The sequence below is a fragment of the Pan paniscus genome, chromosome 8 (genome assembly GCF_029289425.2).
Source record: "Pan paniscus chromosome 8, NHGRI_mPanPan1-v2.0_pri, whole genome shotgun sequence".
NCBI lineage: Eukaryota > Metazoa > Chordata > Mammalia > Primates > Hominidae > Pan > Pan paniscus.
The window spans coordinates 57,795,959-57,819,512 of record NC_073257.2 but is presented as its reverse complement, the minus strand read 5'-3'; the positions used below and the strand labels follow the sequence as shown (position 1 = coordinate 57,819,512).

Here is a 23,554-nt window from a genome sequence, read left to right as displayed (position 1 = left end):
CCCATCTACGACATAAAGCAACCTGGTTATGCCATCCCAGAATATATCTGAGTTCAGGCATTCTTGGTGTCACAAAGACATTCTTTCCACTTTCCAATAGCCCTGTTTCACAGAAAGATTTATTTTCCTTTTTCCCTAAAATCTGCCTCTCTAGGACTTTTCCCCATAGTTCCTGGTTCTTCCCCTAGAGCTACAGCTTGTACCCTGATGTATTAATCATAGTTTTTAGTTTTTATATTTTATGATGTTTTGACCTCTTGGGGGATCTAGTTGGGTAAAAGAAACTGACCCCCTCCTCGGGGCTAGCTAATTCCTAAGATGATAAATGACTGGTCTGTGTGAGTGCTTTTCATACACAAACCAGCCAATCCAAAGGCTATATTCCAACTACCTCCTGTATCTAACATATACCAGGCCAATACTTCCCCTGTCCGAAATCAACACAGGACCAGATACCAGACAACTAGGGACAGCCCCTCTGCCCCTAAACCCACTGGCGTCATTCAAACTAGCCAATCTTAAGCTGTTTCCCCTGCCCTGCCACACCTGTTCCACAGAAAACACAATGAAGACTGGCCCAATCTCTCTCCTCACTCCTCTCCACCTCCTGTCCAACACTGGCCTTCCTCCATGTGGCCCTGGGTGGCCTGCCATGCCCTTCCTCTCGGGAATTAGAAGCAACGAAAATCTTTCCATCACATTAGCTGCTCAGTCACCTTTATAAATTAAAATCAACGAGTGTTCCAGCACTTTGGGATGCCAAGGCAGGAGAATTGCTTGAGCTCAGAAGTTCAAGACCAGCCTGGGTAACATGGTAAGAGCCCACCTCTATAAAAAAGAAACAAGATCACAAGGTCAGGAGTTCAAGACCAGCCTGGCCAACATGGTGAAACCCCATCTCTCCTAAAGATACAAAAAAATTAGCTGGGTGTGGTGGCACACGCCTGTAATCCCAGCTACTTGGGAGGCTGAGGTGGGAGGACTGCTTGAGCCTGCCTGGGAGGTCAAAGCTACAGTGAGCCATGACGGAGCCACTGCACTCCAGTCTGGGTGACAGAGTGAGACTCTGTCTCAAAAAATAAATAAATACATAAATAAATAAAATTGATGTGTGTGATCACTGAGATGCCTGAAAACCCATTGAAAGCAGTTACCCAGTCCCTTCCGAAGCTTTTTTCTGTGCCCTTAACCGTATCCTTTATCACCTCCCTCAAGACTCTAGAGGCATTTCTAATGCGTCCAGCTCAAAGAGTCGGCTATTCAGAACTGGGCCCGGTCCTTCATATAGGATCTGACTATTTTAGAATACTAAGGCATTCTCAACTTTGCCAACCTGGGCAATATGCTTTTATCCATTTAGCCATTATCTTTTTCAATAGCTCATTCACACCACTGATTAAAGCAAAGCTTGATTTTTAACAAAAACCTTCACTCTGTTTCACACTCACATTTGTTAAGCCAAATTTTCCCAATCCTTTCTTGCACAACTGATTGTTTAAATGTTAAAATTCATGATTATCTTGATTAAATGTGCAGTTTCCTACAAAGACTAGATAACTCTACTATAGTATTTATTTTTGTTATTATTTTAGAGACAGAGTCTCACTATGTTGCCCAGGCTGGTATCGAACTCCTGACCTCAAGCAATCCTTCTCACTTGGACTCCCAAAGTGCTAGTCTGCAGGCATAAGCCACCATGCTGGCCGTGTTTATTATCCATATTTATTATTCTTAATAACAACTATGACGACAGTAATAATAGCTAAAATGTATTGGGGGCTACTATGCTAAGTATTTGACATGTCCTATCCTATCAAGTTCTATTCTAGGTACTAATATTATCCCATTTTCTAGATAAGAACATTGAGAATTTTAGAGACTAAGTGTAACTAGCTCAAGATTGTACGAATTAGTGTTAGAACAGGGATTCAAATGCAGGCTTAAATGTGCATCTTGTTAATTGCGTCTTATTTTAGTTGTTTATGCGTGGATCTCCCAGTTAAAATTGTAGAATCCCCAATATGATATGTACCCACTCCCGAGGATCTAAATTGTGAGTGCTCAGATATTTGTTTTCATTGGATTCTACATTAAATGTTGGTAGTTTCATCAATCTTTGTGGCTATTCCACCTGGGTCTCCACAAGTGTCTTCCTTGTCTTCATGCAGCCATTAATAAATATTTTGAAAGATATGAAGCCCTGTAACATTCCCCTGAGAACCTCTGCTCTTTGGGATAATATTGGTGACTTTTGATATATGGTTGTTCACAAGCTATGGATCTTTCTAACTAGATTTCTTCTTTTGACATTTCTCCCTACATATAACAAATGCTTCCTGGGTGTCAGCTGTCATTATTGTCAGTATTTCCACTTGAACACTCACATGCTACCATGAGAGAATTTTTCAAATGATTTATTAAATCATGATTACATCAAGTTTATAGCAATCCACTACTCTAACAGTAATCACTTTATCAAAGAATTAAAAAACAGAGGAAAGGAGTATGCCTCCTTTTCTTTGTTCACCAATGCAGGCTCAAAAGAATCCACCATTTTCTATTCTAAGCACTCTCTACTGCATTTAATAATGTATTACTCAGATTGATGCAGATTATGATTAAATTCACAAGAATAACTTTTCCATATTCTAATGAAGGCACACTCCAATAGTGCTTTGCAATTTACAAAATAGTAAATACTCCAATAGTGCCTTGCACTATTATACTCCAATAGTGCTTTGCAATTGACCCACAAGAAATCTTTCAGAAAATGTGAGGGTGTAATGACTCCCCTGCTTAAAGGGGTCATTTGCTGTGCCTCCTTGATTCAAAAGATGAAAGCAATAAAATAGATATTTGCATGCACAAGATTTTACATTGTTTTCAATATTCTTATACCTGCGACTTTTGATCTGGAAAATCTCTCCTAAAGTTATCTTTTAACTGCAGCATTCAACATGGAAAAGATTGCAGAAAGCCTTCCAAGAGCTATAAAAATAGAATTCGTAACATTTGGCTTGTGGGGAGGGCTGTGTGTTTACCAGCTTTAAGGTGGAGTGGTGCGCAGCAGCTCTATGCATTTTCTCACGGGGCATGGTTTCAAAGCCCTTCCTTCCTGTGCTCCCCCAAACCTGTTTACAACAATCTCTCTCCTCCACAGTACTTGCCACACGTAGTTAAGTGTGAATAATGACAACCAAAAAAAAAAAAAAAAAAAAAGAAACAAACAAAACTAAATTCCCATCACTACAGAAAAACTCAAGTTAGCCCTCTCGGGGAGAAGCTCACAAGGATTAATTATATTGTAGGGGTTGATATCTCCATTTCCCTTTCCAGCAGTTTTGCAAATACATTTTCCCACAGTTTTAAAGAAGTGTAAGAATTCCCAAGTTCCACAACCAGAAAATCCTGAGTCTCTGATAGCTGAATAATGGATGAATCTCCACTGTTTACTTAGCAGGAGAAAAAAAAGAACGATAGAGAAGTCCAGATAAAGTGCAGGAATCTGACATCCTCTTGTGCTGAACAATGGTGAGAAGAATATCCCAGCTTCTTCTTCTTTTTTTTTTGTCCATGTGGAAAACGTATACTAAAACAACAGTTCAGTATGGGGTTTATTATTATTTCACACCTGTACCTAAGAGTTAATCGGGTGATTCTCTTCTGTGTCAATGTGATTGCTTCCTTCAGTAATGGGCTAAGACCCGGAACACAGATTACTAAGCATTTCCATCCCAACAGCTCCACTCCATCCCCTACTCCACTGTCACTCCAGAGAACTTTCTCTAAGATACCACATAATTTTCCCAGCCAGGAAACACCTCCAATATTACCACATACTCATTTACTGAAATGTTGATTAAAACATTAAAGTATAATTAGCAAAGCTGAAGGTTTTCTTTGCAATAACGTTCAGTATTTCATGGCTGATTAATTCACATTCCTGTACTCCTTTGTAGGGTCAACCATACCAAGTCAGTCAAGTCGAAAGCTGTGGGGGGAGGTGTTTGTCTTCTGAGAGAATCCTCCCCATGAAATCTCCCACAATGCCTGTCACTGGTACCTAAAATTACACCATTAGAGATTCAGTCTTCTGGTTCTGGAGGCATTTTAATCCCTGGGGGTCCTATTAAAATGCAAAAACTCCGAGAAGAATAATAGCATTGAAAGCTATTATTAACTGACAGCAAGGAGGCCCTTGGGAATTGGACACGGGATCGAGCCTGAGGAACAACTCCAGGAAATTGGGGTACAAGCAGAGGGAAGGTAAGATGGCAGCAAAAATAAACTTTATCTACTTCGCCATTTTGCAGGGGCAAGGCAGCCCCACTTCTGATATTCTGTACACTAAGGAAATTCCATTCAAGGTGAGATGATGGACACAGTGAGAGCAACTTATTTTTGGTTGTGCTGAAGGAGAAAATCAACAGTGACACAGAATAGTATTTATGCAGAACTCTGACTTCAGTGCAGCATGTTTAATCAGCATGTTGCCCCTGCCTGCCAGTGCCTTGAAGTACTCACTTGGGCTTGTCAAGGGTCTAAATCATACGATTATAAGCTCATGTTCTTCTATTCTCTCATCCTCTTTAGAGACAGCGATATGGAACTTTTCTTTCTCTGCTTGCTTTTAAAATTGTACTTTTCACAAGCACTTGGAATGTTTATGTAGAAAATGTGGAAGTGACTTAAACTAATAAGGTGTCACCAGAAGAGAAGAACTAGGAGTCTACGGAAGCTGACTTTGTAGATTTCAGAAAATCTGCCTGTATCTGATAAGGTGCTGATAGGCAGGAGCAGAAGTTGGTCCCAGAGCCGTTTCTCTCCCTCTCAGAGATGCTTCCTACCTTGAAAAGTCATATGGACACTAAAAGCTTTAAAATTCCAGGAAAGATTGAATTTCTGTTATTATTGTGTGGTGGTGATATGTGTATATGTGTGTATATGCATATGTACATGTGTGTGTATTGAAAAATGTAAATGCACAGTGGGAAAAATTGCAGTGGGAGATTAGATTTCCCCTAGAAAGATAACGTAAAACATTTAAACGTGTTATGACTGTAGGGAGAAAAGAATAGGTTGAGGCAATAAGTTTCTACACTTTTCTTATGTACCTGAAACAAAAAGTTATGGAGGTATTTTGGGCGTTTTATTATCGTTGCCATTGTTGTCATCTTTATAGTATACAGACGGAACGATTTAACCCAAACTTAGATCCACCTCAAAGAACGTCAAAGTCCAAGGCTTCTCAGTGAAGGCTGCCCAGGGTCAAGTCAGAGAACCAGGATTACAAATTGCTTCTGGCCAGAAGAAGTATGGTGCAGAAAATAAATTCCTGGGGAAACAAAGTGAGTAGACCTTTAGAAAACTGTAGATTTAAGAAGACAGAATAGATGCATTTCTTTAAATCATGGTGTCTTCACCATAAGCGAGTAACTGTGTAACTGTACTTCATTAAGGATGAGCTGATGGTTATAATATTTTAACAAAGAGTTACACTTTTGTGGAGAAAGCTTAATCAAGGGTGTCTTTACTCTGTCACTCATCTCAGTTATCTGAACTTGATGTAATATCTGTATCTCCACTTGCTTGCATTATACCATAACTGGCCTTCATCAAACAGGATGTGCTCCATTTCTAATGCTCCAGAAGCACAAAACACAAAACTCAGAAATATCTCAGAAAAATCCAGCAAAACTCTCGCCAATATAAAGATATGGAAGACTGCACACTACAAGAAAAAACAGAAAATGAGTATCCTTCAAACTGCAGGTCAACAGCTTCATCTACATGCATCTGCAAAACAGCAGCTTATTTTCCCCCTGACCAGCATTTAGTGGCCTTATTTCATTCTCTACTCTTTCCAGGGTAAGGAAGGAGGAGCAAAGACCCACAGGAATCTCCTGAAGTTGCCTTCCATAGCCACTTCTGAAAGAAGTAAATAAGGAATACAGTGTCTGGGGATTGTCAATATTTTGATTACAGATATGGAGGAGCATGAGAATGTACATGCGTGTTGGGTGTGTTTTATAATTTTAAAGTCCGTATCACTGGTTGCTGATAACAGTCACAACCATTCATCCAATCAACAAATACTGATTACCTATTAGGTGCCAAGGAATGTCCTATTAAGAAAAAATAAACGAGAGTTTCTGCCATTTAGTCTAGGCTAGGAAATAATTCCATAAAATAATTACTAGGGCCAGGTGTGGTGGCTCACATCTGTAATTCCAGCACTTTGGGAGGCCAAGGCGGCTGGATCACCTGAGGTCAGGAGCTCGAGACCAGCCTGGTCAATATGGTGAAACCTCATCTCTACTAAAAATACAAAAATTGGCAGAAGAATCGCTTGAACCAGGGAGGTAGAGGTTGCAGTGAGCTGAGATCATGCCACTGCACTCCAGCCTGGCTAACAAAGCGAGACTCCTTCTCAAATAATAAAAATAATTGTTTTTATTATTATTATTACTGGCCAGGCATGGTGGCTCACACTTATAATCTCAAAACTCTGGGACGCCAAGGCGGGAGAATCACTTGAGGCCAGGAATTTGAGAACTGCCTGGGCAACATAGGAAAACCTCATGTCTACAAACATTTTTTTAAAAATTAGCTGGGTATAAAAGACGTGAACCAGCAGGAGTTCATCAGAGCTCTGGCAGCCTTTCTCAAAAAGTCTGGGAAGCTGAAAGTCACTGAATGGGTGGACACCATCAAGCCGGCCAAGCACAGAGAGCTTTCTCCCTATGATAAGAACTGGTTCTACACGTGAGCTGCTTCCACAGCGCGGCACCTGTACCTCTTGGGTGGTGCTGGGGTTGGCTCTATGACCAAGATCTACAAGGGCCGTCAGAGAAACAGCATCATGCCCAGCCACTTCAGCTAAGGCCCCAAGAGTGTGGCCCGCTGGGTCCTCCAAGCCCTGGAGGGGCTGAAAATGGTGGAAAAGGACCAAGATGCAAACTGAAACCTCAGGGAGAGAGAGATCTGGACAGAATTGCCGGACAGATGGCAGCTGCCAACAAGAAGCATTAGAACAAACCATGCTGGGTTAATAAATTGCCTCATTCAAAAAAAAAAAAAAATTAGCTGGATGTGACCAAGCATGGTGGCTCACGCCTATAATCCCAGCACTTTGGGAGGCCGAGGCGGGCACCTCGGTCAGGAGTTTGAGACCTGAGGTCAGGAGTTTGAGACCAGCCTGCCTGACATGGTGAAACCCCGTCTCTACTAAAAATACAAAATTAGCTGGGCATGGTGGCAGGTGCCTGTAATCCCAGCTACTTGGGAGCCTGAGGCAGGAGAATCACTTGAACCCAGGAGGCGGAGGCTGTGGTGAGCTGGGATGGTACCACTGCACTCCAGCCTGGGCAACAGTGTGAGACTCTGTCTAAAAAAAAAAAAACCGGGTGCAGTGGCTCATGCCTGTAATCCCAGCACATTGGGAGGCCAAGGCGGGTGGATCATAAGGTCAGGAGACCAAGACCATCCTGGCCAACATGGTGAAACCCTGTCTCTACTAAAAAAAAAAATACAAAAATTAGCTAGGCGTGGTGGCATGTGACTGTAATCCCACCTACTCAGGAGGCTGAGGCAGGAGAATCACTTGAACCCGGGAGGCAGAGGTTGCAGTGAGCCAAGATCACGCCACTGCACTCCAGCCTGACGACAAAGCAAGACTCTGTCTCAAAAAAAAAAAAAAAAAAAAAAAAAATTAGCTGGGTGTGGTGGCAGGTGCCTGTAATCCCAGCTACTCGGGAGGCTGAGGGAGGAGAATCACTTGAACCCATGAGGCAAAGGCTGCAGTGAGCGGGGATAGCACTACCGTACTCCAGCTTGGGCAACAGAGTGAGACTGTCTCAACAACAACAACAACAACAACAACAACAACAACAACAAAAATGGCCGGCCGCGGTGGCTCACACCTGTAATCCCAGCACTTTGGAAGGCCAAGGCAGGCGGATCACGAGGTCAAGAGATCAAGACCATCCTGGCCAACATGGTGAAACCCCGTCTATGCTAAAAAAAATACAAAAATTAGCTGGGCATGGTGTCATGTGCCTGTAATCCCAGCTACTCAGGAGGCTGAGGCAGGAGAATCGCTTGAACCCGGGAAGCGGAGGTTGCAGTGAGCCAAGATCATGCCAATGCACTCCAGTCAAGCAACAGAGTGAGACTCTGTCTCAAAAAAAAAAAAAAAGGAAAAAGAAAAAGAAAAAAAAAAGTAACTGGGTGTGGTGGCAGGTGCCTGTAATCCCATCTACTCGAGGGGCTGAGGCAGGAGAATCGCTTGAACCTGGGAGGCGGAGGCTGCAGTGAGCTGACATCCGCCACTGCACTCCAGCTTGGCGAGAGAGCGAGACTCTGTCTAAAAAAAAAAAAAAAAAAAAAAAAAAAAAAAATTGGCTGGGTGTGGTGGCTTGTGCCTACACTCTCAGCTACCTAGGAGGCTGGAGCGGGAGGATCGCTGAAACCCAGGAGTTCAAAGTTATTGTGACTGTGATGACATCACTGCATTCCAGCCTGGGCAACAGAGCAAGAGCCTGTTGGGTGGCACTGGGGGCGCCGTGCCTCACCCGGAGCCTCACCCAGAGCCTTCTGGGGTGGTGGATAGGTGAGGACCTCATTGAGGTAGGGGTTGGGTGGTGGGGAAGGGAGAGTGGGCGGGTAGCTTAGGGAAGCTCGTGAGCCAATCAGCACACAATGCGCCAGAGTGTGGGCGTGGACTGAGGGAAGAAGTGAAAAACACAGCCTGCAACGGTGCCTCAACAGTACCTCCATTTGAAATTTTGCCGGTTCCTGAGCAGGCTGGGGGTCTGGCGGGCTTTTGACATAGATTGTCAAGATTGTTTCAATTATACACTTGCAGTTATTGAGGCTGAGAGAGGTGAAGCACCTTGCCTAAGGTCATACAGCCAGTGTTCGAGCCCAGGTGAGTCATAGCTAGATGACCTCACCAACCCCTCCCACCCCTCTGCATAGGAGATCAGCTAGTTCTGGAGGAGGATTATAATGAGACCTACATTTTAAGTGAGCAAGAAATTCTTGAATTTGCCCGGGAGATTGGTATTGATCCCATCAAGGAAACAGAACTGATGTGGCTGGCATGGGAGGGCATTGTGGCCCCACTGCCTGGGGAGTGGAAACTATGCCAGGACATGGGGGGTGACAAATATTTTTTCAACTCTGCCATCAGGCAGTCTATGTGGGACCATCCACATGACAAACACTATCAGAACTTGGTGATCTGAGAGTGGGCAAAGCTGTCAACTCTGGGGTCATTAAGAAGAAGAAGAAAAAGGAAAAGAAAGACAAGAAGGACAAAAAAGACCCCCAAAAGTCCCCTGGCCCTGGGTTCCTCGTTAGCCCCAGTTCATGTTCCTCTTGGGGCCTGGCTCCTTTAAGAGGTCTTGTTAGAAATACCAAAATTGTTAGAAACTGATCATCAGTGCTGTGAAGAAAAGTCAGCACAGAGACAAAAGATCTCTCAGCAAGGCAATCTTTACTTTCTGCAGAAAGGTTGCTCAATCGCAGATGGACCAATGGTGAAAGCACACCTGAACAAAGGAAAAGCAGACATATTTATCCCTTACACATTTGGGTTGTCCTTACTGCTGTGTCCTGCATCCATTGGCTGGAGCGGAACCTCACACTCTTAAACTGATACCCGATTTGCTAATAGCCTAAAACTTCCTAAATAGGTAAGTGCAGGGACGAACAAAGAAGTTGCTTACGAAAAGTTTAAGGAAGCAATAACATTTCCAAATAAAGAAGGGGCATAGGCTGTGAGCTGGAACGTGCCTGTGAGCATGTCCAACAATTATATAGAATAGGGTTAAACAAAGCGAGGAGGCTTGAAGAAAGTTAGTCTTTAAAAGAAACTATTATTTCTAACACTTATGATTTATTCTTTAACAAGAAGGGAAACTTTGAAGAGGAAACTTTTTACTTTCTACAATTCCCTCCTCTTTATAGTTTCAAACTTGCTTAGCAAGTCTTGACTTAGTTGTTTAGATTAACTCCTGGATGTATGGTACAACATAACACCTAAGAAGAAGGAGTATACTTATTATAGTTGTTAAAGAGGTAAGAATTGAGGTTATGTGTTTTTTTTTTTCTTTTTCTTCTTTTTCTGGTTGATGAAATGCCAGGGTAAAAGGGATAGCCAATTGAATTAGAGCATAAGTACTGCTCTAATTATTTGGCAGAGTGTCCAGTGAAGGTCCTCCATAATACAACCACACATCCAATCAGGGATGAATAAGGGCAGACTGATGGGTCAACTCTTGGAAGTGCCTGACTTCACTGCATGCTGTTAAGTCTCCAAGGAACGCGAAAATTTTCCTCTTGTTGGAGACATGAGGTAAAATTGGTCTTGGAAGATGGAGGCTGGATGGCCCTCGGGGGCTGACCCACAGGGTGTTGAACTTCAGGAAATAGCAGAGAAAGAGCTTGGCACAATTTTTTATTCCAGGCAGTGGAATCTTGAAAGAGAGCTACCATGCACTCCATGTCCACTTGATTTGAGGACCATCCTAGTGGAAAGGGAACAACCTGGGCCTCTAGCCTACCATGCGCACAAGTGTAATAGTCGCTGTTGTTTAAAGTGCGAATGGAATATTTAATCCATTCTAACCAGGCATTTACATCTTTATACCCTGTTTTAATGGCTATGGTTTGCCTTAGGTCTCCTATTTGTACTACTGAGACCTTGGTTTCGCCATTGGGCATGAGGCGAGGCATAGTTTGATTTTGTAGGTTTGAGAAAGGGGCAGTTGTAGGAGGTGGAGAAAGGAGAACAAAGTGCATCTTAAAGAAGCCTATAGGATCCTTTCCAGTGACCTTTGCTCCTAAACCATAGAAACGCTCTAAAGTGGGGTTAGAGTTGCTAATGGTAGGAATAGTAATGGATACAGGCACTGGGTTAGGAAAGAAAAGGAAAAGATAGATAGACTAAGCTTTTCTTAGTTTTAATTTGGTAGGGCTTGATCCAGGAACAATGGCCCATGATTCTGATGATAATGGTGCTTGCTTGACTCGGGTGTAATGTGTACATTCCCTTTCCGCTGTGTGAACAGCAGTCTCGGTGGTTAGCAGCACAAGGTAGGGTCCTTCCCGGTCTGGCTTGAGTTTCCCTTCTTTCCACCCTTTGATGAGAACGTGATCCTCTGGCTGGTGCTGGTTTACCGGAAATTTTAGGGGTGGTACCTGTGCTAAAAGACTTTTAGTTCTGAGGGAAAGTGGAAGATAAACCAAGTATATAATTTCTGAGAAACTGATCTTTTGTTTTAAGTGTGGGGACATCAGCAAGAACATACATTGGGGAAACAACAGTCTCTTCAATAAATGGTGCTGGAAAAACTCAATATCTATATGCAGAAGAATGAAACTAAAACCCCTGTCTCCCACTATATGCAAAAATCAAATAAAAATAAATTAAAGACTTAAATACATGACCTCAAACTATGAAACTACTACAAGGAAACATTGGGGAAACTCTCCAGGACATTGGTCTAGGCAAAGATGTATTGAGTAATAACTCAAAAGCACAGGTAACCAAAGCAAACATGGATAAATGAGATTACATCAAGTTAAAAAGCTTCTGCACAGCAAAGGAAACAGTCAACAAACTGAAGAGACAACCCTCAGAATGGGAGAGAATATTTGCAAAGTATCCATTTTACAAAAGATTAATAACCAAAATATATAAGGAGCTCAAACAACTCAACAGAAAAAATATCTAATAATCCCATTAAAAGTGGGCCAAGCATCTGAATAGGCATTTCTCAAAAGAAGACATACAGATGGTAAACAGGCATATGAAAACTTGCTCAACATCATTGATCATCAGAGAAATGCAAATCAAAATACAATGAGATATCATCTCATCCCAGTTAAAATGGCTTTTATCCAAAAGATAGGCAGTAACAAATGCTGTCAAGGGTGCGGAGAAAAGGGAACCCTCATACACTGCTGGTGGGAATGTAAATTACTACAGCCACTTAGGAGAACAGTTCGGAGCTTCCTCTAAAAACTAAAAATAGAACTACCATAAGATCCAGCAATCCCACTGCTAGGTATATATCCAAAAGAAATTAGTATATCGAAGAGATATATGTACACCCATGTTTATTGCAGAACTCTCCACAATAGCCAAAATTTGGAAGCAGCCTAAGTGTCCATCAACAGATGAATGGATAAAGAGAATGTGCTACATAATGACAATGCAGTACTATAAAAAGGAATAAAAGGCCATAAAAAAATGAGATCCTGTCATTTGCAACAACATGGATGGAACTAGAGGACATTACATTAAGTGAAATAAGCCAAACACAGATAGTCAAACTCCACATGTTATCCCTAATTTGTGGGAGCTAAAAATTAAGACAATTGAATTCACAGAGATAGAAAGTAGAACAATGGTTACCAGAGGTATGAAGGGTAGTGGAGTAGGGGTGGGGGAGTGAGGATGGTTAATGGGGACAAAAATATAGTTAGATGGAATTAATAAGATCTAGTATTTGATAGCACAACAGGGTGCTTACAATCAACAATAATTTACTGTACATTTTAAAATAAACAAAAGAGTATAATTGGAATGTTCGTAACACAAAGAAATGATAAATGCTTGAGGTGAAGAATACCCCATTTACCCTAGTGTGATTATTACACATTGTATGCCTGTATCAAAATACCTCATGTACTACATAAATATATATATCTACTATGTATCCATAAAAATTAAAAATTTTAATTTTAATTTTAAAATAAGAAAAACAAAATCAAAACACAAAACCAAAAAAAATCAAATAGCCCTCAGAGAGATTACTTGTTACTGCTATTCACTTCGGGTGAACTGGTTTATCAGATCACCTGGCTCAGAATATGCATTCAACTATTTGTTGAAATAATTAATGAATCATTTATCTGTCCAGATGAATTTAGGCAGAATTAGAGCACTCAGCACAGAAAATAAATTTCAGCATTGACAAGCAGAGCCGCTAAGGTGTGAATGTGTTTCCTAAAAGTTAGAAACTTGTGTTAGAAACTTAATCCTCAATGTAGCAGTATTGGGAGGTGGGTTCTAATAAGAGGTGACTGGGTCATGAGGACAGAGCCCTCATGAATGAATCAATGTCATTATCATGGGAATGGGTTTTTTATTGCAAGAGTGGGTTGTTATAAAATGAGTCCAGCTCCTGGAGCCTTTCTCTGTCTCATTGGCTCATTTGCCCTTCCACTATGTTAGGATACAGCAAGAAGGTCCTCATCAGATGCCAGTGCCATGCTCCCGGACTACCCAGCCTCCAGAACTAAATTTATTTTCTTTATAAATAACCCAGTCTATGGCACTCTGTTATAGCAACAGAAAACGAACTAAGACAAAGGCTCCCAAAGAAGATGTGAGAGGTATATAGCTAACCTACTTTGTAATTTTGCCTTATCATGGAATTAAAACAAAAATCCTCACGTGAAATGATTCAGTACTTTTCAGATAGAATGTAATTCGTTTGAGTTTAGTTTTTTAAAAAATCAGCAGAAATCAATTTTATGTTCCTTTTGGTAATCATTTTGTATAATACGTACTACTTAATTATAATCATGTAGATATACAGATGAGTATTATAGCTAAGACTTATGACATACACTTCCCTCCCAATAGCTGCTAAGAAGACCGCAGCAGCCTTCATAAGTTGTATCTTCCCCTGTACTGAAGAATCACCAGTCACCTACAGTTGCACAGCAAGCATGGGAAAATAACTGAAATTTTGATGTGCCATTTCTCACTTCTTTAAGAACCCTCCTTCAAATTCCTGAATAAAGCTGCTAACTAAGACAAATGAATTTTAAAAGTGAGCCACTTATTTTTATGAATGAATGACAGAGAAAAGAAATAGGATTTGTAAAGTGACTGGAAAGTGATAACTATAGTTAATTAATATTTTTTTCTTCCCAAATTTCAGGTTTGAGACTTAAATACCTCTCTACTAAAAGGGAAATGGAGAAAAAGGTAAAGTAACAGGGCCCAGTTACCCCTTCTAGTCTCTGCTTGAGGTTGGCAGGGCTTTGGAAATTTGGCGGGACTGAATTTCAACGCAAGAATAATCACCAGGTGACAGATTAATAATAAGAAAGAGGGAAGTTGCACAAATGCAAGGCAGTCTAGAAATGAGAAAACACAGCTCTCAGCTGGACATAGTGGCTCACACCTGTAATCCCAACACTTCTGAGAGGCCAAGGTGGGAGAATAGCTAGAGGCCAGGAATTCAAGACCAGCCTGGGCAACATAGCAAGACCCAGTCTCTACAAAAACATTTAAAAATTAGCAGGACCTGGTGGCGTGCACTTGTAGTCCCAGCACCTGAGGAGACTGAGGGAGGGGGATTGCTTGAGCCTAGGATTTGGAGACAACAGTGAGCTATGATTGCACCACTGCACTCCAGCCTGGGCGACAGAGTGAGACCCTGTCTTGGAAAAACCAAAAACAAAAACAGCTTTTAAGTGAGCAATATGGCCAAGCAACTTTTCTTCTTGAGAAGCAATAACTCAATTCCTGACCAATGTCTACCAGATGCTGACTGCCAGGCTGGTTTCGGATCCTTTGTATTCTGTCAGATGAGAACACTTGTTTACCTTCCAGGACTGACCTGAGCATGAGGTGAGGTTTCTCCCTGATTTCCACTAATTTATACACACTCGAAACCATAGATTTTTCTAGCATGGATGGGTTTAAATTCTATTGTCTATTTCTGCTATGTTGTTTTCATGGCAGCCTTCCCATTATAAACCTGGGCACTCAGGGAAGGGGTTGCTTACATCTGGAAGGAGAAGTGTATTAAACTGGACAAGTGAGGAATGAGTCCATACTGGGCAGAGTGGTGGGGGAAGAAGTGGGGGTGGCCAAGGGGCCGGAGGCAGGGAACAGCTGTGAGTATCCTCCCACAGAGAGATGGACATTTTTAGACTTCCTCTCTTCAGAAAGTCCATTTCTCAGCACTACCAAGGCTCTCCACTACTCGTCCTATAAAACCCAACTGCCACAGCTCACCCTCGGACCTCCTCCACAAACACCCCTTCCCTTTCCACTACAGCCATTTCTCTTTAGTCCCTCAGAAACCCTCTACTTCAGCCAAACCTATGTGCTCACTGGCCCCCAAACATTGTTTGCCTCTTGCTATAGCCAAGTTTTGGTCCGCATTCGACCCAAGTGACTTTCACAGCTTCTCTCTGCCCTTCACTTTCTAAACACAAAGAATAATTCACCCCCTTCAGGAAGCCCAACTCACCTAATCACAACACATACCACTGTCCCTCACTGGGGACTATGAAGGCACCTGCCATATGAAATTGTGTTATTTACAGACACCCCATACCACTTTGTCTTCTTAGGCAGGACCAGAAACTGTGCACCAAATCTGAGTTTCCGAGGTGTCCATGTGCCTGTCCCTATGTGTGAAAATACATCTGCCTTCTGCGTATCTATTGCAATACATTCAAGGACAAATAGTGACCACTTTTCAATTAGCCATGACTTCAGAATGCCCACTTCAGGACTTCTGTCCACTGGATGCCACACTCTTCCCCAAGGCTCACAGGGCTGTCTCTTTATCATTCAGGATGATGTTCAAAGAGCACCCCCTTATGAAAGTTTTATCTTGCTTTCCAGCCTAAAGAAATTTCCCAGTCATTTCAACTGATATCACACTGTTTGGTTTTCATTATAACACCCATGATTTCTTATGTACTATTGCATTCTTTCTTTCTTTCTTTCTTTTTTTTTTTTTTTTGAGGCAGAGTCTTGCTCTGTCTCCCAGGCTGGAGTGCATTGCTGCTATCTAGGCTCACTGCAACCTCCACCTCCCTGGTTCAAGCAATTATCCTGTCTCAGCCTCCTGAGTAGCTGGGACTACAGGCACATGCCATCACACCTGTCTGATTTTTATATTTTTAGTAGAGACAGGGTTTCACAATATTGGTCAGGCTGGTCTCAAACTCCTGACCTCAGGTGATCCACCCGCCTCGAGCTCCCAAATTTCTGGGATTACAGGCGTGAGCCACCGCACCCAGCCCATTATTTCTTTATTATCTCTGTTTCTGCACTGGAGTGGAAGACTCGTAAGAGAAAGTAGCTGTCTGTCCTGCTTACTACTTGTCCCCGGAATAATGCCTGGTACATATTGCATAATCAATAAGTATCTGTTGGCAAATCAGTGAATTCACATTCTAAGAATGCAGTTGTGATTTTTCTTTAATTATTCCATTCCTCATTTACAAATGAAAGAACTACCTGGTAGCATGGGAAGTTTTCTAATTTACTTTAGGAAGGTTCTACTCTTTTGTCATTGCTGTAACGATGCCAGGGCCGCAGTGTTCTCAGAGCTCTTGACTCAGGCTTTCTTCCACTCACCCTTTGAAACCACTTCCTTGTACAGAGAGTAGCTAATTAATGTACTTCATTGCAAAATCCAGGCAACTTCAAAATGTTTAATAGCCTTGTGGGTTTTACTGGGGAATAAAGGGATATTTAAAAGCTATCACTGAGCATTTTAAAATTCAGTCTCCTCTGTGATCATATGAAGTAGAAATAGTATATTCTCAAATGACAGAAAATGGAACCCTCAAGGGGTTTAAATGCTTGGATCAGGCCCAGTGTGGTGGTTCACACCTGTAATCCCAGCAGTTTGGGAGACTGAGGTGGGAGGATCGCTTGAGGTCAGGAGCTCGAGATCAACCTGGGCAATGTAGTGAGACTCTGTTTGTATGAAAACAGTAATTTTTAAAAATATTTAGCTGTGCACGGCAGCATCCCAGCACTTTGGGAGGCTGAGGTGGGTGGATCACCTGAGGTCAGGAATTCGAGACCAGCCTGTCCAACATGATGAAACTCCGTCTCTACTAAAAATACAAAAATTAGCTAGGTGTGGTCATGGGCATCTGTAATCCCAGCTCCTCAGGAGGCTGAGGCAGGAGAATTGCTTGAACCCAGGAGGCAGAGGTTGCAGTGAGCCGAAATCACGCCATTGCACTCCAGCCTGGGCAACGAGAGTGAAACTTCATCTCAAAAAAAAAAAAAAAAATTGGGGAGGCCAAAGCGGGGGGATCATGAGTTCAGGAGATTGAGACCATGCATCCTGGCTAACACGGTGAAACCCCGTCTTTACCAAAAGTACAAAAAATTAGCCGAGTGTGGTGGCGAGCACCTGTAGTCCCAGCTACTCGGGAGGCTGAGGCAGGAGAATGGCGTGAACCCAGGAGGCGGAGCTTGCAGTGAGCCAAGATCACGCCACTGCACTCCAGCCTGGGTGACACAGCGAGACTCTGTCTCAAAAAAAAAAAAAAAAGTTTAAAATTAGCCAGGCATTTGGCATGAACCTGTAGTCCTAGTTCTTGGAGGCTAAGGCAGGAGGATCACTTGAGTCCAGGAGTTCGAGGCTGCAGTGAGCTATAATCATGCCACTGCACACTCCAGCCTATGCAACAGAGTGAGACTCTGTCTCAAACAAACAACAAATGTTCAGGTCATATGAGTAGTAAGTGGTCAGAGCTGCATGCAAACCTGGGTCTTTTAATTTCATATCAACCATACATCCTTTCACATCTCCTAACACCAGTTTCTAAGAGGCAACATCGTCTCATGAAAGCAGGCCTAGACCAGAAGTAGGAAAATCTCTCCTCATTCAAAGGTCAGCTTGCCATTTGCCAGCCATGCTATCCTCAGCAGCTTCTCCTTCTGTAAAGTTGGGATAACAAAAAAGTTTCCCTCCTTGCCAACCTCCTCTGGTGACTGGGATAAGCACACAAGATGATGTACATCAAGACACAACACTCCCAGCAAACAATGGCATCCCAGTGGACTCTTGTGGACTGCCTGCCACGTGATGGCTTTCGCTTCAAGTCTACTGCCAAATCTGCTAAAGCGAGGGAGGAGTCGCAGGTGAGAAACACAATGACGTCATGGGTTTGTTAGCTGAGGATGGTGGTAAGCGAAGAAACCTCTTCTGGAAGAATAAAAATGGAAATAGCAACTAATGCTATTCAAATGGCTTGTTGCCATTTGAAGTGAGTATTAGCTTGCCTTGTCTTGGCAAGTCCTAGAGAGATATTTCACTGTGAGCACAGGAGTTAAAGGCGGCATGCTTCAGCTAGCACATTTCAGCTGGCTTAATACAACAAACCCAGAGGAAACCAACCAGCCCCAAAGGGAACTGAGCGCACAGCTCTACATCCCCATGAGGGATAGTTCATACTCACTGTGGCAAGCTGCTGGAGAAGATGCAGGGAATCTGTTCCTTCTCTAGCTGAGGATTCAGATCTGACAGGTCCAATGAACCAGGATCACCCTTTCCTCCTCCCTGATCAAGTTTTTCAGAGAAACTATGAGGGAACAAAAATAAATCCCTAGAATAATCCTTCACAGACTCCTTCTCAAAATTGTAACTAATCTAAAATGAAAACCAATCAGAAAAAAGCTAAAAGTTTTATTCATTTTGGCTGAATTAGAAGAATTTGTGTTATGACCTAGATAAGAGGCTCTTCCATATTTTTTTCTTTTGACTTAAGACACTATTGAAATGAGGCTTTTAAGGCCAGGCGCGGTGGCTCATGCCTGTAATCCCAGCACTTTGGGAGGCCAAGGCTGGTGGATCATGAGATCAGGAGATCGAGACCATCTTGGCTAACATGGTGAAACCCCGTCTCTACTAAAAACATACAAAAAAAAATTAGCCAGGCATGGTGGCGGGCGCCTGTAGTCCCAGCTACTCGGGAGGCTGAGGCAGGAGAATGGCGTGAACCCTGGAGGTGGAGCTTACAATGAGCCAAGATCACACCACTGCACTCCAGCCTGGGCGACAGAGCAAGACTCCGTCTCAAATAAATAAATAAATAAATAAATAAATTAGGCTTTTAATATCTTATCCTAAAAAGCCTTGGACATATCTATAATTTATGTTATGATTTTTGAGAGGTTTCACCTGAAGGGAGCGTGGAGACTATCAGCGCTCTATCGAGCTCTCCTTGAAAATGCTTTCCATTACTAATAGAACTTCTTTTTCTTATTATTTATACAAGACCTTCTTTGATTTCCGGCTTGTGACACTTTGGAATGAAAAACTGGTGACTGCATTAATTAAAAACAAAAATGAGATGGCTTATTTTTTTCTTTCCAGAAAATCCTAGCCAGAGTCCCTGCAAGCAGACCTCAGTGTGAGCCTGCAGTCTGCAGGGCCAAATGTTCAGGTTTCTGTCATTTGATCTAATACAAGCTTAAGCACTGATTACAATCATTTTGTTGGGGGTGTGTGTGTGTGTGTGTGTATGTGTGTGTGTGTGTGTGTGTGTGTGTGTGAGACAGAGAGAGAGAGAGAGAGAATGACAGGGTCTCATTCTATTGCCCAGTCTGGAATGCAGTGGTGCCATAATGGCTCACTGCAGCTTTGAACTTCCCGGTAAGCGATCCTCCCACCTCAGCCTCCCAAGCACCTCAGCCTCCCAAGTAACTGGGACTACAGGCTATGCCACTAGGCCTGGCTATTTTTTCTTTCTTTCTTTTATCTTTTTTTTTTTTTTTTGAGAAGGAGTCCCGCTCTGTCACCGGGCCGGAGTGCAGTGGCACCATCTTGGCTCACAGCAGTCTCTGCCTCCCGAGCTCAGCCTCCCGGGTAGCTGGAACTACAGGCACATGCCACCACACCCAGCTAATTTTTGTATTTTTAGTAGAGACGGGGTTTCACCATGTTGGCCAGGATGGTCTCAATCTCCTGACCTCGTGACCCACCCGCCTCAGCCTCCCAAAGTGCTGGCGTTATAGGCATGAGCCACCGTGCCCAGCCGCTGTTTTCTTTTTTAATTTTTTGTAGAGATGAGATCTCACTATGTTGCCCACACTGGTCTCAAACTCCTGGCCCCAAGCGATCCTCCCGCCTCAGTGTCCCGAAGCGCTGGGATTATAGGCATGAGCCACTGCGCCCAGCAGAACCATTATTAATTGGAGAGTAAGATGAAGCCGAGCAACAGAGGCAGGTGGAGGTGGCAGTTTGATCAGCCATCTTAAAATTCAAAGAGGAAAGGAAACTTCACCTGCCTCCTTGACCTCCTACTTCCTTTCCCTCTCCTCCCCTCCCCTACCCCAATCGAATTGCATGATCAGACCTGAGAAAGAAGAGAGACTTAAAAGAGAACAGGGTGAGGACTTCTGCAGCAGCAAAATGACCAATGAAGAGCTTGTGCCCCACTTTTCACTACATGGAGGAATAGCCCAGGTGCTTGGGGGACAGCAGCAGCTGGATGCAAATCCTGAAACCAGGAGGTCCTGGCCAGGTGGGTGACTCATGCCTATAATCCCAACACTTTGGGAGGCCAAGGCAAGAGGATCACTTGAGGCCAGGTGTTTGAGAACAGCCTGGTCAACATAGTGAGGCCCCATCTCTACAAAAAGTAGAAAAATTTGCTGGGCATGGTGGCATGCTCTGTAGTCTCAGCTATTCAGGAGGCTAAGGTGGGAGGACAGCTCAAGCCCAGGAGTTCAATGCTGCCATGAGCCACAATGGCATCACTGAACTCTAGCCTGGGCAACACAACAAGATCCTGTCTCTGCTTAAATAAATAAATAAAATAAAAGTAAGAAGTCCCATCTCCCTCAGAAAACCACCAACCAGTAAATGATAATACCCATACATGGGAGATGAACAGGAGCTTTCAGCTGTATTATCCCACACAAATCCTCCTTCAGTCAGTTCGTTCAGTAGGAGACTTCTGCCGTTGCGAGGATAAGGAAATGGTCAGCTTGTGCAAGAATCCTCTGTATGAGAAAGAAAAGACACAATACCAGAATTTGGATTTTCGGTCTGAGTCAGATCTCTTTCTTACCTCTCTGACACATTTAACTGAGTAACTATCACAAAGCAAAGGAAAATAAAGAAATACTAGACTTGATCTCTATCCTTAAAGAGCTTCCTGATCTGTCTGGGAATCCAGGGCATCATCTGGCTGTGAGTTACAGCTGTAATAGCTCAGTACAATGGCTGGAATGTTATGTAAGGGCAATGAGTTTATGCTTGCATTCTAGGGATAATCAGCTCTCACCTGCTCTCTAGAATGCCCAGCCCAGAGGCGGTCAGCAGTACTTAATCAGAAAGGGCCACACATTGGGTGATACGGCTTGGCTCTGTGTCCCCACTGAAATCTCATCTTGAATGTAATCCCCATGTGTTGGGGGAGGGGCCTGGTGGGAGGTGATTGGATCATGGGGGCTGATTTCCCTCTTGCTCTTCTTGTGATAGTGAGTTCTCCTGAAACCTGGTTGTTTGAAATTGTGTGGCACTTTCCCCTTCACTCTCTTGCTCCGCAGTAGTAAGATGTGCTTGCTTCCCCTATTCCTCTCACATGATTGTAAATTTCCTGAGGCCTCCTAGTCATGCTTCCTGTTAAGCCTGAAGAACCGTGAGTCAATTAAACCTCTTTTCTTCATATAAATTACCCAGTCTCAAGTAGTTCTGTATAGCAGTGTGAAAACAGACTAATACACTGGGGCAACAAACGTAAGTTCATCTGTTATCCTTATTGCCATCAAAAATTCATATTTTCCAAGTCAATAGGGCAGCTCCTCAAAAAATTAAAATTAAATTACCACGTGACCCAGTCATTCCACTTCTGGACATTTCCCCAAATGAATTGAAAGCAGGGTCACAAAGAGATATTCAAACATCCATGTTCATAGCAGCTCTATTCACAATTAGCCAAAACATAGAGCAACTCAAGTGTTCATCAAAGGATGAGTGCATAAAAAAAGGTGGTATATACATGTGAAGGAATTCAGCATTAAAAAGGTAGAAAATTATAATACGTGCCACAATGTGAATGAATTTCTTTAATTCAGACAATGAAGATGGTACAGCCTAAACCCTGACTTTTGATCCTGGTATTGTTTTTGGTTAAGCTGTTGTTTTTGATGGTAGACATCAGGTCCATTTTTCTCTTAAAACTATTTTGTGTTTACCATAGTAAAATTATGTTTCTAATCCATCTAAAAGCTGCATGAAATTATTTAGATCTGGAGGAAGAAGGGGGCTAGAAAAAGCCTCATCTCACACCTCTTGGGATGAACCTTGAGGACATTATGCCAAGTAAAGTGGGACAATCACAAAAGGCCAAGTATTGTCTGATTCCACTTAATGAAGTAGTGAAAATCATCAACTTTATAGACAGAAAGTAGAATGATGATTGCCAGGGGTTCGGGGGAGGAGAGAATGGGCAGTTACTATTTAATGGGGACAGAGTTTCCATTTTGCAAGATGAAAAGAGTTCTGAAGATAGATGGTGGTGATGGTTGCACAACAATGTGAATGTATTCAATGCTATTAAACTCTATACTTACAACGATTAAGATGGTACATTTTCCAGCCTGGCCAACAGGGCATAACCACATCTCTACTAAAAATGCAAAAATTAGCTGGGCATGGTGCTGTGTGCCTGTAGTCCCAGCTACTCGGGAGGCTGAGGCACGAGAATCACTTGAACCCAGGAGGTGGAGGCTGCAGTGAGCCAAGATTGCACCACTGCACTCCAGCCTGGACAACAGCATAAGACTCTGTCTCAAACAAAACAAAACAAAACAAAACAAAACAAAACAAAAAGATGGTAAATTTTATGTTTCATATATTTAACCAGAATTTTAAAAATAACAATAGATAAATTTATAAAAAATTGTTTTAATGTTTTGCAAATGAACATATTGAATGTCAAAAATGGGTTTTCATTAGTGAAACAAGTAACTTTCAAGTAGCATAATTAATATTAGAAAATGACTTTCATTGGTGAAATGAAATGTAGTCAGAGCATGTGGATTCACTAAAATTGTCATTGCTCCCCAGCCTTACATGAACCGGGCATAGAAGAGCATTCGGCCAGTGCTGGGTACTCCAAGGACAGCACTCGAGGTCTGATCCCTGGGCAGAGCACAGTGTAGTCAGTGATATTTGTAGAGATGGGATCTCATCATGTTGCCCAGGCTGATCTGGAACTCCTGGCCTCAAGCAATCCTCCCGCCTCAGCCTCCTGAGCTAGGATCAATCCATTGTTGAAGAGTACATGGATGTTACTTTGCAGACTGTCAACCTGAATTTGTGTTTGCTTGACATTGCCTAATTTTTAGTTTCAGTTTCAGCTTACCCACTTGCTGTCAGCAATATGCAGAAGAGACTGTGCCCTTTTTAGTGTATCATATCAGGAAGCATCTCATGTTGGTTTGTGCCATTACTGGTGCAGTGACTTTCAGCCACTTGGTTAAGGTGGAGTTGGCCATATTTCTTCACTGCAAAATTACTGATTTTCCTTTTGTAATTAATAAGTGTGTTTGAGAAGATTCTTCAAGATGAGGTATATATCTCATTCTTCATCGAACTATAAGGTTTTTTTTAAGTGAAAGAAAATTTATTAAGAAACTAAAGGAATAAAAGAATGGCTACTCCATAGGCAGAGCAGCGTCACTTTAAGGTTTTGACGTCAACTGATTTTTGTCCAAATCAATAATTACTGCAATGATTGAAAAATGATTATT

At 42.5% G+C, this 23,554-nt stretch overlaps 1 pseudogene; it reads left to right on the top strand.

The window, feature by feature from the left end:
• Window positions 1–4,271: 4,271 nt before the first annotated feature.
• LOC100986772 (small ribosomal subunit protein eS19-like) lies at window positions 4,272–7,082 on the top strand (annotated as a pseudogene).
• The last annotated feature ends 16,472 nt before the right edge of the window (window positions 7,083–23,554 follow it).